Raw genomic sequence first — 13132 nt, 5'->3', positions numbered from 1 at the left:
CCCTTTGTTGTCCCTCTGAGGGGGCCGGACCTCCTCCTGCCCCCCTGTTGCTTTCCTCACACCTTTCCCCCATCGTGTGGGGTTTCCCTAGCAACGCTGAGGGTGGGGGCGCCGCTTGGCTGCCCCTCCCCTTGTATTTCACGCCGTTCTGTTTCCCCCACCCTGCGCCTAACCCCCCAGGCCCTCCATCGTGCCGTACTTTGTACGGCACGGGGCCTGGGGCAAACGTTTCCTCTTTCCCGTGCATTCTGGCACGTGCTTTTGGCACGTTGTCAAAGCTAGCTTGACCTGCACGAGAGAACCTATTAATGTTTAAAAGCAAGCAACACAAGACTGTAATATTTAACCTTTATTTGAATTTGTATGGATAGCTAATTGTTTAAAATACAATTCAATTTGACTCACACATTCACTTTAAATGGTTTCTGAGAATATTATTAAGGGTGAATGCATTGTTTTCGGATGTTGGCATTAATAGTGCGCCAAACGACAACCATAGTAGTCTCCATTGAATATAAGACTCAGTGAAGGATGTGTAATAAAATACAGAGACGAACCGTGGGGTTATACACTCGTCTTTATTCTTCTTTCAACTAACCTCGCTTGGCGGTAGCCCCGCTCACACACCTGACCAACGTAGTTGGGTTTAATAAACATAAATAGGGGACAAGGCAGGTGCCTTATCAATCATGAACATAGACATGAGAGATTACATCCTCAGGGCGCCTACACCCTAATCTGCGAGAGGAAGGCACATGAGCAAGGGAAAGATAAGAGGATTGGACAGCAGGAAGCAGATCCTACAAACACACAGGGACAAAGAGATGCAGCAGGGAAAGAATGGTGTGTGACAGCATGGGTGCAAGTCAGTCCTGTTAGGTGGACCGTGGTTCTCCAAAAGGGTGGAGGCGGTTATGTCCTAAAGTGTTGTGCTGATTGGGTTGTGTTTGCAGGGCAGATTTGGAGAATTGTAAGTTACACAATATAATGTTGGATGCACGAGGGGCGTGAGAGTGTGCTATGTCTATGCTGGAAGTTTGTTGACTTATGTGGCCATGTGCTACACTTGTTTTCAATCCGTACCACACGTCTGTGGAATGTTTCTGCCAGTCTGGTTGGTCCAAATACACCCATCGATCAAAGGATGCTCTGCAATTGGTGTCCGTTCTGCCGAAAACATAGCCTTGTTCCACTAGTAAGCGAAATTGCAAGTGTTTGGTATGTCCTCCCCATCACATCGTCCAATTCTGCACGACGTGGTAGGGGTGTTCTCCTTTCCCTTGTCCGTAATTACCTTTTTATGAGCAGGTAACTCCATTCACCAAAATAGCAGGGGTAGTGAAAGTGACGTCCCTTGCCTGATGACATCAGACATCATAGGAAGTGTCACCACTTGACATCTAACCCAATGGCATCACAGGAAGGAGTGCCCTTGATGACATCACAGGCAGTGACAACAGAAATGCATATATATCACGACCTTAAGAACAAGATCTATACAAATAGAAGAAAAACACTAAATTAGCTAAAAGGATGTATGACTTGCCATTCATATAGCAACTAAGGTGGTATATCTAAAAACGCATGGGTGCAGGCATGATATACTAAGGTCAAACCTAGCAGACCCATGGGGAACTGCCTTCAAATGCCAATCCAGCCTCATGCAGTCAACTAATGCCATTTTAGGCCAGTGAGTTTCACGTGCCATGGATAGTCCTACTAAGATAAATGGTACAATGTTCATTTATCGAGTAATTTCTTCAATGGGTTTTTTGCTAGCATTTATTTCTCGAAAAAACCTATCGAAAAAATAGGGGTTGTGGGGAAAGGTATACAAGGGGTGGGGAGGTCTGAAGGTCAGGAATAGTAATCTTAAACCCTGGTAGAGTGAAAGAAAAAATAGTGCAGCAGGACTGGATCTTGACAAATGAAAAAATTCTGTCATATAAACTACTGAAAGATCTTCCGCCTGGACACAACAAACCAAAAACTCTGCTGAAATATTGTGAAAAATTTCTGAAAAAAGATCTGCGAAGAACGTTCATGAGAATTTTGGCCATTGGATCTCAATCTGCAATAGCCTCACGACGTCTATGTGAGAACACTGATCAGCTGGAAACGGTGAGACACCTCCTGACGTCCTGTCCAGCGATGTCTACAGAAAGAGAGTCGTACTTGGCACCGCTATTATCCCATCCATCGGTACTTAGTGAAGAGACGGGTTGGTGTCGGCTCATTTCTGGCGATTCAGCTAGATGGTCGAGGGCCGCAGCCAAACTTTTAGATATTGCCTTGAAAAGAGCCAACCTGGTAAACTTTAAACTTTAAACTTTAACGTCAAATGGACATCGATCAGTCTGACGATAACAGCGGGGAAATTGACTTTTGATAGAAATAAACTGCGGTGTCCTAAGTACCCTCATCAGAACTTTTTTTAGTAAGAATGCTAAAATACTTTTGTAAAAATCTTTTATTTATTAAATGCAAATAAAATAAATAAATAAATAAATAAAATAATAGTGTTAAATTGATAGGGAGGAGTTGGGGAGTCCCGCAAAAAGAAAACAAAGAAAATGTTCTATGGGTTTTTTTGAGAGAAAAACATTCGGCAAAAAACCCTTCAAAAATTACTGTTGATAAATGAACGCACAACAGTAAAAATCCAGACTTGTGTGGCCAGTTGCTGTCATACTATGCTAAGTGCAGCCTCATGTGCCCGAGGAAGTGGTGCCATTTTATGCAAGGTTCAGCCTCATATTTCAGGTATTGTTTTTTTATTGTGTTTTTTTAACACGGTTCAACGTCAACCTCTAAGCCGGAAGCGGATGTCAAACCCATGACTTTCCTCGTGTTATCTTGATTCCCAGGTAAACACCTTGTCCCTGAGCCATCCTCCTGGCCAGGTATGATCAGTCTACGCAATGTCTGGCTAAGCAAGCCCACGTTCTGACACCATATGCCCAATGCAGCTGCAGTGGTCCAAGTACTGCCATTTTATGACAGGACAGCCTTACATGCCCGGGTGTTGTCATCATAGGTCAAGCGATTTAAAAAAAAATGTATTTGAAGTTTTGCAATGTGCGAAGCTGCAGAAACAATCTGCATCGAACCGCATGGGAAATCACTTATTAGGAGGGGGAACACTTGACTAAACAAAATGCCTGCATTATTATAGTAAAAGTACAGATAAGAAAACAAAATGGAACAAGATCACATGGGGAAGATGCAAAGAAGAATAGGTTGCTCAAAACAAGGTGACCAATGTATGCCATAGTTATAACAAGAAACATGGTAGCTAGCTGACACTTTACATGTGCAGTCTATATGCCAGGGCAGGCATTTGTAAAACGCCATGAAGCCCCAAATGGTTACGTTAACTTGTCCAAACCCATGCAGGTTACTAGCAGGAGCAAATGGTTCCCTTAAGAGCATTGGTCCGAATTCCAGGTTGAGGAGTCAATGTTTGAGAGCCTTCTGAACCTATTGAACGATGGTTTGTTCCTACTGGTAATTTGTGGCAGTGTTTCATATCTAGCGCCACAGGTGTTTTGCCTGCACGGCGATGCCTCTTGACTTTTGGTGTCAATGTCAAGAATGATGTGGCAGACATTAATGACTGCTTAGGGATGTGCGTGCTCAGGCTACTGCTCAAAAAGATGGGACCATATGTTGCCAGCCCTTTGGGTGGGACCAACCCTGAAGTGCGTGATTTGAAGAACAATGGTCTGGAGGGTTGCCTAGAGCTATGCCAGGGGATTAGATTGCTTTGAAACCTTCCTGTCGTCACCTCTTTTCTTTTGCTGATGCCAGTCTTTTGTTAGCCATGCAGAGAAATTAAGGATGTGTTTTCTATATAGGAAGACAACGTAGAGCCTTGAGTGAAGGGGGGAGGGGGATCTATGTGATGTTAACGAATTCCATTAAAGAGAATGCTTTTTTCCCTAACCCAAAAGAACGAAACAAATACTGCATTTCTTTTTTTAGGGGTCCCCCCACCAGGCCCCCTGTTTTTCTATAAGCCGAAGCCCACCGGAACCCCACCCGTTTTACCCCCTTCACCCACCACCCACATGATATGATATGGCTTTTATAACGCGCCTATACACAAGTGTTTCAAGGCGCAACGAGGCAAAGAAGGGGGAACAGAGGGAGGGTAAAGACAACAATCCTATTAGGCCAAGTGGCATTGAGATCGCGCAAGTGCAGCGGAAGGGGGAGCGGGAAAGTGCCAGGGACATACCTTTATGTATTCGATAAAATCACTGGATACCGGGGGTGGGAGGGAACGGGGTGGGGAGGTTCCCATGGTTTCTAGGACAAAAACATTCTTGCCACTTTGTTAAGGGGCATTTGAAGGTGGTGGTTGGAGGCCTTGCTTAGTCCCATATAAGAGCAATTGAAGTAATCCACTCCCAATAACATCAGTGCCAGCATCACTGCAATATTCTGGGCAATTTCAGGTTACGGGATCATTTACCTAATGATATGCAATTGCACATGAGCTTTGTGGTCTACTTGGTTGATCTGAGGAGGGAATGCTGTAGTTCTGTTGAGGATAACGCTCGGGTTTCGTGTTTTGAGGAAGGAGTAGAGGTGACCCCCATGTGCTGCGATAGTTGAACAGAAGTTCGTTCACCTCAGGGATGCCAAAGCAGATGACTCCGGGTTTGGCTACATTTCTGGAAGGGTTCTCAATTGTCCAATGGTGGAGCTTTTGTAAAAAGGTGGAGCTGGTGCTATTCTTTTATTCAACATGGAAGACCTTGGACAGCATGTGCGATTCATCCACGTTCATTTGCAAGGCATCAGTGAAGGATTCAGGCAAGCCTGCCACAGGTTTTAGAGAGCCGGGCAAATGCAATCAATACCTGCGCTACTTCACAGCTAAGGCTGAAGGTTGAGGAGGAGAAACTGCCCTCTATTGTTGCATGAGCTGAGCTGTCTTTGAAACAACACGGGATCTAGTTCAATGTTGATTCATTGCCTAGTCCTAGCCTTGTTCCCTCGGCAGTGTCAGAGACAAAGGACCCGTAGTGAAGAACCTGAAAGAGAGCCGAGTAGGGAGGTAGAGCAGGGCAATGGAAGGAGTGGATTTTGTGTGTGAAAATGGCGCATTTGAAGGGTAAGTGGTTAGGGGGTACATGTTAGCTAACCTTCATGGAAAAGTCTTCATGCACATTTTAGGAAGAACATTCAGCAGGTTCATGCCTTTATAGCTAAAACTGGATGGGATCACTTCACACAGATGCATGGGGTGGGCTGCCAGATCTTCACCTGTGCTTCTTGCCGTGGCAGCCTGAGTCAGCTCTGGATTTACAGATTCCCACTCTTCATCCAGGCTGCTCTGCGATGCAGCGCAGGACTTATCTTCATTGCCTCACCCTCCAGGGCTTCCCCATGATGGGCTGGATGGACTATTCCAAAATAAACACACACACACACACACAAATACACAAACATGAAATAAAGCACTTTTATGAAACCATGGTCTCTATGTGTTCAATTCAAGGTTTTGTCCCATAGGGGACAAGCATGTAGCCCTTACTTACTAGATGGGTCCTTTATGGGCCACGGCCTACACTTAGAACAAGGGGAGGAACATACACAAAAATACATGTATGTAATCTTTATCATCGAAATATGTCTACAATTTAGACATGGAGCCCTAATATGGACTATGTGGCTATACACAGACAAAGAAAATGAAGCATACAACAAATACACTTGACCAACAACAATACCAGTACAGAGCAATGATTTTGTCTCAACTGATTATGGGGTCTTTGACAGTTAATGAAACAAAGTAAATTGCTATATAAGCATTGGAAATTCGTTTTCAGACCAAGTGGGCCACCAGAGACCACTACTTTTATTAGCCTGTATTCACCAGTCAAGACTTAATACAAGGTGAATGGCCAACATACGTTTCGGCTAACATGACCACAAATGATGGCCAAGCCTTCTTCAGGACCAGGGAGTTGTTTGTAGAATATCCTTCAGGTAATGAATGGTCTGCGTTCTAAAAACCATATAAAACTGATATATAATACTGAAAAGATTTTGCAAGCATCAAGTATCAAGCATGAATACTCTGTTTACAGCATAGCTGTAATGACCCTCACCCAAAACCCCCTCTGGCAAACCCATTGGCCAGGTGGAGTCAGGACTCGGGCCTCTAGAGCCTGGCATCCTCTTCAAAAGCCCTCATGGGGCCAGTCCTGGCGCCTATGGCGCCAGGCTCATACACCATGAAAAACAATGTGCTTGGGAACTACTTTATTGTATTGTCAGCCAACATGGAGGCATCCACATAGCTTGGTTCCTAAGAACCAAGCTATGCGGTCTATTGTTTCGGGTGTGGTAGCCTAGGGACTACTTTACCTGGACTATTTTGTTGGGGCTATTTAAACCACACCCGAGCAAGACAACACGCTTCACGTTACTTTGCAGCTTGCAACATGACGCTCACCATGTCCAGCTATTCGCTCGAACCTCGGAGAAGCAGACCCTGCAAGGAGACAAAAGGAACATCATTAGCAGCAGCATCTTACCTGCAGTCTTCATCTTTAAACACTCGCAGCTACTGAGAACAGCTTCCTCGAATCTCCATGCCTCCCGGACAGAACGACCTGAAAGAGGAAGATAGAGGTAACATTAAAGAAAGCAGTAGAGACATTTACAAATTACGAACTGTTCAAAAGGCTTACCTGGCTGGTCGCTTCTCGGCTGGCACCACCCGGACATTCCACTCGTGCTGAAGAACACCGCGACCTACAAGGAAGGAAAGCACAGGTTAGCAAAGGCAAGACTTTGCAGCGCTGCACATAGTGCTTACTTACCGCATCATAGCGCTCTTAATGCGCCATTATTTACCAGCCGGGCTCAACCAAGCCAGTTCGCCGCGCTGAAGCTCTGCATACCTAAGGGAGAAAAAAGAGACATTTTAAACAAAGAAAGGCATGCAGGATAGCAACAAAACTAAAGAACAGCAATAAGACCTCCCTGAACAATATCAAACGGGCAGACGTCAGTGAAGTAACTGGACCGCACTCGCCCATGAAAGACAACGCGCACCTGCAAAGAAGGCAGGACGGAGAGCACGCCTAATTCTACCACATGGTGAGGAGAGGGCGCCAGAGGGACTGGAATCATACGGGGGTGGAGGGAGGATACTTACCCCAGTCGGTCAGTCTTGAACACAGTCCTCCTGTATTTTCAGGCAGAACCTTCCCCGCAGACCACATCAGGGCAAAGCTGAGAAGCATACCAGCGAGTAACCCGGCTGGGTGGCGACCCTGTGGATACCAGGTGAGCGTAACAGTAACATTATATCTTGGAATTATAGATTAACACCCTTGGATTCCATGAAGGGGAACATGTCTGGAGAGAAACGTAACCAAAAAGGAGGAGTCAGCAAAGGGAAATTATGAAGAGAGAAGAGGGTGGGTTTGGATCAAATTAGAGGTTTAACGTACCCATGAGTAAGTTAAAGGGCGAACACTCTGAGCTAGTTTTATAATGTACGGATACAATTCGTAGACACTTAAACAAACTTTTCCGGGTGACACCCTAAATTACTATATACTTAAGGTACTGTACCAATTTCTCAAAAGACTGTCCCATTCTATTATTACGAATGTATTTATACTTACAGTGAGAGGCACAACAAAAAAACAGATCATCAAATGGTATTCTCCATCACCTCAAGTTATTCTCTAGGTAGAAAACAGGAAATCCATGGATGTCAACGTCCTCGTGCTTCACCTTCAATTTACGTGCGCCTACGTTTTCTATAGCGTGAAAACTCTAGGCTGTTGATTGTTGGTGATAGAGGATTGAGTACAGCAAACCATGTATTTTCTTTTTACTAGAGATCAGTGGCACCGACTCTGTGGGAGTCCACCCACCACAGAATAAACCAGTGCAGGACAGGCCCTCTGCAGTGACAGGTGACAACACTCCCAGAAGCATAATATCCATGATAGGGGCTGCACTGTGAGCTGCCACAGGGGCAATAGAAACACTTGTGTACAGACACATTATAAATGACATATATAATACCTTTAGCTTCACAGATTCTTTGCTTGCTTTTGACAGAGATTTAGTTCAGGCTGCAGAAGAGAAAGGAAGGCACAATAAGGTCAGACGCACTGGGGTGAGTGGCCATTTACTTCTCAAAGTGATCTCCCCCTCCCCCACAATCTGCACATTGTTGCTTTTCCGAAGAAGCTGCTTACAAGTAACTCTGCAAGATCCTGTGTTGTTAATTTCTTTTTCAGAAACAAGTTGTACTGTTCGCCTCGCTGTCCATTCCAACCTCTATAAAAATAAACTCTATTACAAAGCAAAACAGTTTTTGTCAGAATGAATGCCACTAATTGATGTCCATAATTCCCTGAATGTTCAGTGTTTTTGTGGGAATGCAACTTATTTTCCCATCATGCCCACTAACAAGATGCACAACTGCATCAAACAATGACTAGCAGTAGATGATGCTGTTTAGAACCCAAAAGAGATCAGAGGCATCTTGAGTTGGCCCATGTCACTTGTGATAGGGTCAACCAGTCCTAACTTTTAGGCTCCCATCACACTGCATTCTGGTACTTGCATTCCTGTGTTTGTAGTGGAAAACGAAAACTATGAATAAGATTCAATGCAATAAATGGGCACGTCCACAGCTGTACACAGTGGGATCTTCTTTGAGTTCCTATTTAATATGCCATTGTGTTTTCTATTATTTAATTAATATATTCAATACTGTTCACTTTTTGCGTTACAATTGCTTTGTAGATTTGATGTCCATGCATTTTTGCTTTATATTTCGCAGTTCCATAGTATGTGTGGGTTTGCTATACATTTCATACCCACAGTTCCCTGGCGTCTCTGCGTTTGTTGGCATGTGTGCCGCACTTAGGCCTCATTCGAGCCCTCATCACATCTTCATATTTGCATGAAGCCTGTGTCTCTCCGGCCTCCATCTTCCTGTCCCCTCTATTCAGGCAAACAATCAACACCAGACATGTTGCGGCCTTGTTCTCTATCCCCATTGGTGGCAGGACCAAGACTGATTTGCATAAGATTGAATGGAGGGGTGCCCAGAGAAATACCACTGCTTAAGATTGATGCAAAGCCACCCATCCATCACATTCTTATTTTAGCTACTCTACTTGGGGGGGAGGGGAGTTGGAGGAGAGTGCCTGATCAGATGAGGATGACGTTTCCATGTGAGAATATCGCCTGGAAAAGTCACCATTCTATTTCTGACCCCTCAAATACTTACCCTAAATATTCCTGGAAGGGTATCATTTTATTTTATGAAGTCCCATCGTTGAACCTTTGGGGTAAGTGTTTGATTTTAATGAGGGTGCATTTTTGGGGAAATGTTGCCCCCTGGCAGCCATTTCCCAGGCACCTTTATCACTGGACACTGTGGATGACTTGCTTGATTTGCCAGGGGAATGAAGCTGCACTTAGGTCCAAGGCCGAAACATGTCTGGTGTTGTTTCCCATGCAGTGGGACATGGTCTAGCATTTTGGGCTGCACTACTCCTACAGGACCAAGACTCGTTTGCAAATGGCACGTTGCCTTCGGTGATGGCCCAGGCATTAGTGTTTACGGTATGGAGGTTTGCGTGTGGCAATGTTGGTCTGTACGATTATTTTAAAACTTTTCATACATCACATTTTAGCCTCAGTGGGGTGCCATTAGAAAAAAGGGGCCTAACCCGTGCATCATCCATAGGTACAGGATAGTGCTATTACGTCTTATGATGTCACCACCGATGATGTCACTTTTCATGACACCACCTGGGTAAAAGTTTGCCCCATAAAGCTCTCCATTTTCTTCACTCGCCCAAACAATGCAAATGTTGGCACCCCCTCTAGGATCCCCTTTGCCCAGCTGCAATCCACCTTCTCTCATGTTATCGTAGAATGGTGAACTGAGGCACCCTTCAATCTGTAACGGTGTACTATACTTCTGCAGCCTGCCCTAAAAAAACACGTGCATTTTTCATTGTCACTTTTGTGTGTGGTTTGTGAATTTTGAATGAAGTCGTGATATTCTTAATCACAAAATCGGATTTTTGACAATATTTGTGATGAGCATTTGGGTTTATTGAAATAAACAGCCCTTTCAACATTCAGGACAACTGTACTGGGCTATTTTTCCAAATAATTATTGTGGTGCATAGGGGCATTTCTAACCCTGTCAAGGATTATGAACCGCTGCTGTCACGCTTGTGTTTCTATCGCAAACAGGGATAGAAATGTTAATTTCACTGCTTACATTTCGCAGTGAAGGCCGTGAACTGAGGCGTAGCCAAGGGTTGTCTAAGAAATGGGGCCTGAAGCTGTAGTTGGGCCCACAGCAGTCGCATTAGCATCTGTAAATGCCCACAAAGCGCTGCTGACTGGGCATTCACAGATTTTTGGTGGGTCTTGCCCGCTCAGGCCCTACCATGCCTATGTCTCTGTGAAATGCGCTCACAGCACCCAGGTGGGCAATTGTAGCCTGCCATGCATTAGAGTCGGGAACACCAGCATATGCCAGGGGGCTGGCCAGTGCTTATTGAGAGTAAGTTGACCTGCTTATTTCTAAAACGAAAGCAATTTTTAAAAAGCGCGTCAATTGTGCTTATCTCAGTTGCGTTCGTGTTTGAGAATCTGACCCACTGAAGACACGATTCATGGAATATTTGCCCGGTTCAAAGTGAACTTGCACTGCTGAAAAGTGACTTTGCACTGCGACACAACCCCTGATTCATGGAACTGTGCAAAGTCCGGGCAGTCATTTTAAACTGCAAAAATGACTATGCGCTGACTTTGCCCGGACTTTGCACAGCAAAAATACACTTTGCACGCTCCCATGACTCAGTGTCGGCAGTGCAGAGTCACTTTTGCAGCAGTGCAAATTCACTTTGAACCAGGCAAATATTCCACGAATAGGGCCTGAGTCTCCAATGACCCCTAGAACGAAACTCTGCAGTTGTGAATGGACGCAGGGGGTCCTGATGCCAGAAAATGGGCGTGGTTTAAATTGCGCTTTTACTCTCGCGCCTCCTCCAATGCACAGTTCACGGCTTTTGCTGCCGGAAGGCACTTCTAAAACATGCTTTCTGGATGATCGTGTGCTTATAAGCATCCATGTATTTCCCGGCACTCATTTCGCATGGCGTCCTCTGCACTTTCTCAAAGCATCTTGCAAAATGGGCTTCCTAATCTCAGGAGAGCGCGGTCATCAGCCTCGGGGGCTGGTGCGGACCTGGCGCGGGCGGAAGAGGAGTCGCGTGCGCTTGCAGGGATTAGAAGAGCCTCCTATTACATCATGGCCTGTCCACTCCAGAACTCAGTCACAGCTGCCACGCCTGGGTAACCCCAGATACATTTTAGGCTCACTAATGGCCTCTGATAATGCTTTCAAAATGAATGTGATGCCCAGCTCTCTGCCACACTGTGTGTGAAGCAAAGAGACAGACTGGCCCTCATTACAACACCGGCGGTAACCAATGGCGCTATTAGCACCATGGTTGCTGCCGGTATTGTAACGAGTCCGCCATGGTGCAATGGGGAATTACCACCTCATTCCAAGGTTGGCGGGGCGGTAATTCATGCACCATTGGCCCTTCCCCATTCCCATTTTTGCCCCATAGGGCTCAATGGGAATGGGGAAGGTGGTAATTACGGTACCGCAAATTGCAGTACCGTAATTACCTCCAAGGTCCCTTTGCGGGTCCCTACTTTAACGGCTGGGCCAGACCAGCCGTTAAGGTCGGGAGCCGCAAAGGGACCTCGTAATTAGGCGCTAAGGGGTTAACGCCGCCGCAGCCTTTTATGGCGCCGTTAACCCCTTAGCGCCAGGGTCGTAATGAGGCCCACTGTGTTGTAAAACATACTTTATTAAGTGCTATAGGGCTGTACAAATGTAATGTTCTAGTGTAAATGTATATCAGTTGGTATTTAACTAACATTTTACCTGTTTGAAAATGTTTACCCTTCAATTCCTGAGGGAAAGCACACCAGTGACCATTTTAGAAACCATTAACCAAGCCAGTGGTTTCAGTTTTCTTATACCCAGCAACTCCCTCCAGCCCCCTTGAGTAGAAATATTGTTTTGGACCCCCCAAGCTGTATCTGCTTATATTTTCTATGAAATGCTTCCATTTTCTATTGGAAGCACTCACTGCAATTCCCCTTTAAAGAGGCCTCCCCATGAGATCTTTCAGGCCTCCTAAGGGGGCCAGCCCAGTTTGATGACCACTGTATGGAACTATTTGGCCAGCAGGGGGACACGGGACCAAATGTGAGTAGAAATGCTGAAATGCCATCCCACCCCTCTGGGGTATCTTGAATGCTTAACAGACTTTAAGGTGAAGGAACTGCTGGTCTCCGCAATCCTATCAGTTCCTTCTAAGCTTGTCCTGGAACCGATGTCCTGACAAATAAGGGTGCTCTGTGTCTTAATTGGGGGTTCTTAAGAAAAAAGTACACAAGAAGAAATCCCCTTGCCTGACATATGGTGCTTGGGAGGCCACTCCATAAAAAGATAACGATAGGGCCACCTGCGCCAGCCCCAGACTGAACGATGGTGCTCCGGCAACAGAAAGGAAGAGCCCCGCATAAGCACACTCCAGATGCCTCATTTAAAAAAAACAGAAAAGTGAGACAAGTTCCCCCTCTGCGTGCCTACGCACAGCCTGCTCCTCCTGTACTGTGAAGCGCATGTGAGGAAAAAACAGACCCACTGTTTCTCTTACGTCCTGCTCTCCCTCCTCCCCAACTGGTTGTGAACGCCAGCTTCCGCAGGCGGGTAGGAAAAAGCGGACTCAAGAAGATAGCTGCCCCTTTAAGAACTTTAAGTGATGGGACTATTTTGCGCGTGTGCATCTCTCTGTGCGCCAGTCCCCACCATTCACCACTACGTCACCAACCACCCACGTCCAGTTCCTGTTTTTTCTGCCTATTGGGCTAGTTGGAATTGCTGCGCTCCCAGGATTTGGAGGCATTTCTTTTGCTGTCCACTCCCTTTTTCATTTGGATTTGTGTATTTTTCTTTTTTCTTCAACCTGGTGCCTCCCTCTGACGCATGCCATTTACTATGGGATTTAAGCAATGCCAGCTTCCAATGCCTGAG

The sequence above is a fragment of the Ambystoma mexicanum genome, chromosome 3q (genome assembly GCF_040938575.1).
Source record: "Ambystoma mexicanum isolate Mex_15411 chromosome 3q, UKY_AmexF1_1, whole genome shotgun sequence".
NCBI classification, from domain to species: Eukaryota; Metazoa; Chordata; class Amphibia; order Caudata; family Ambystomatidae; genus Ambystoma; species Ambystoma mexicanum.
Note: the sequence above shows the minus strand (reverse complement) of the source record.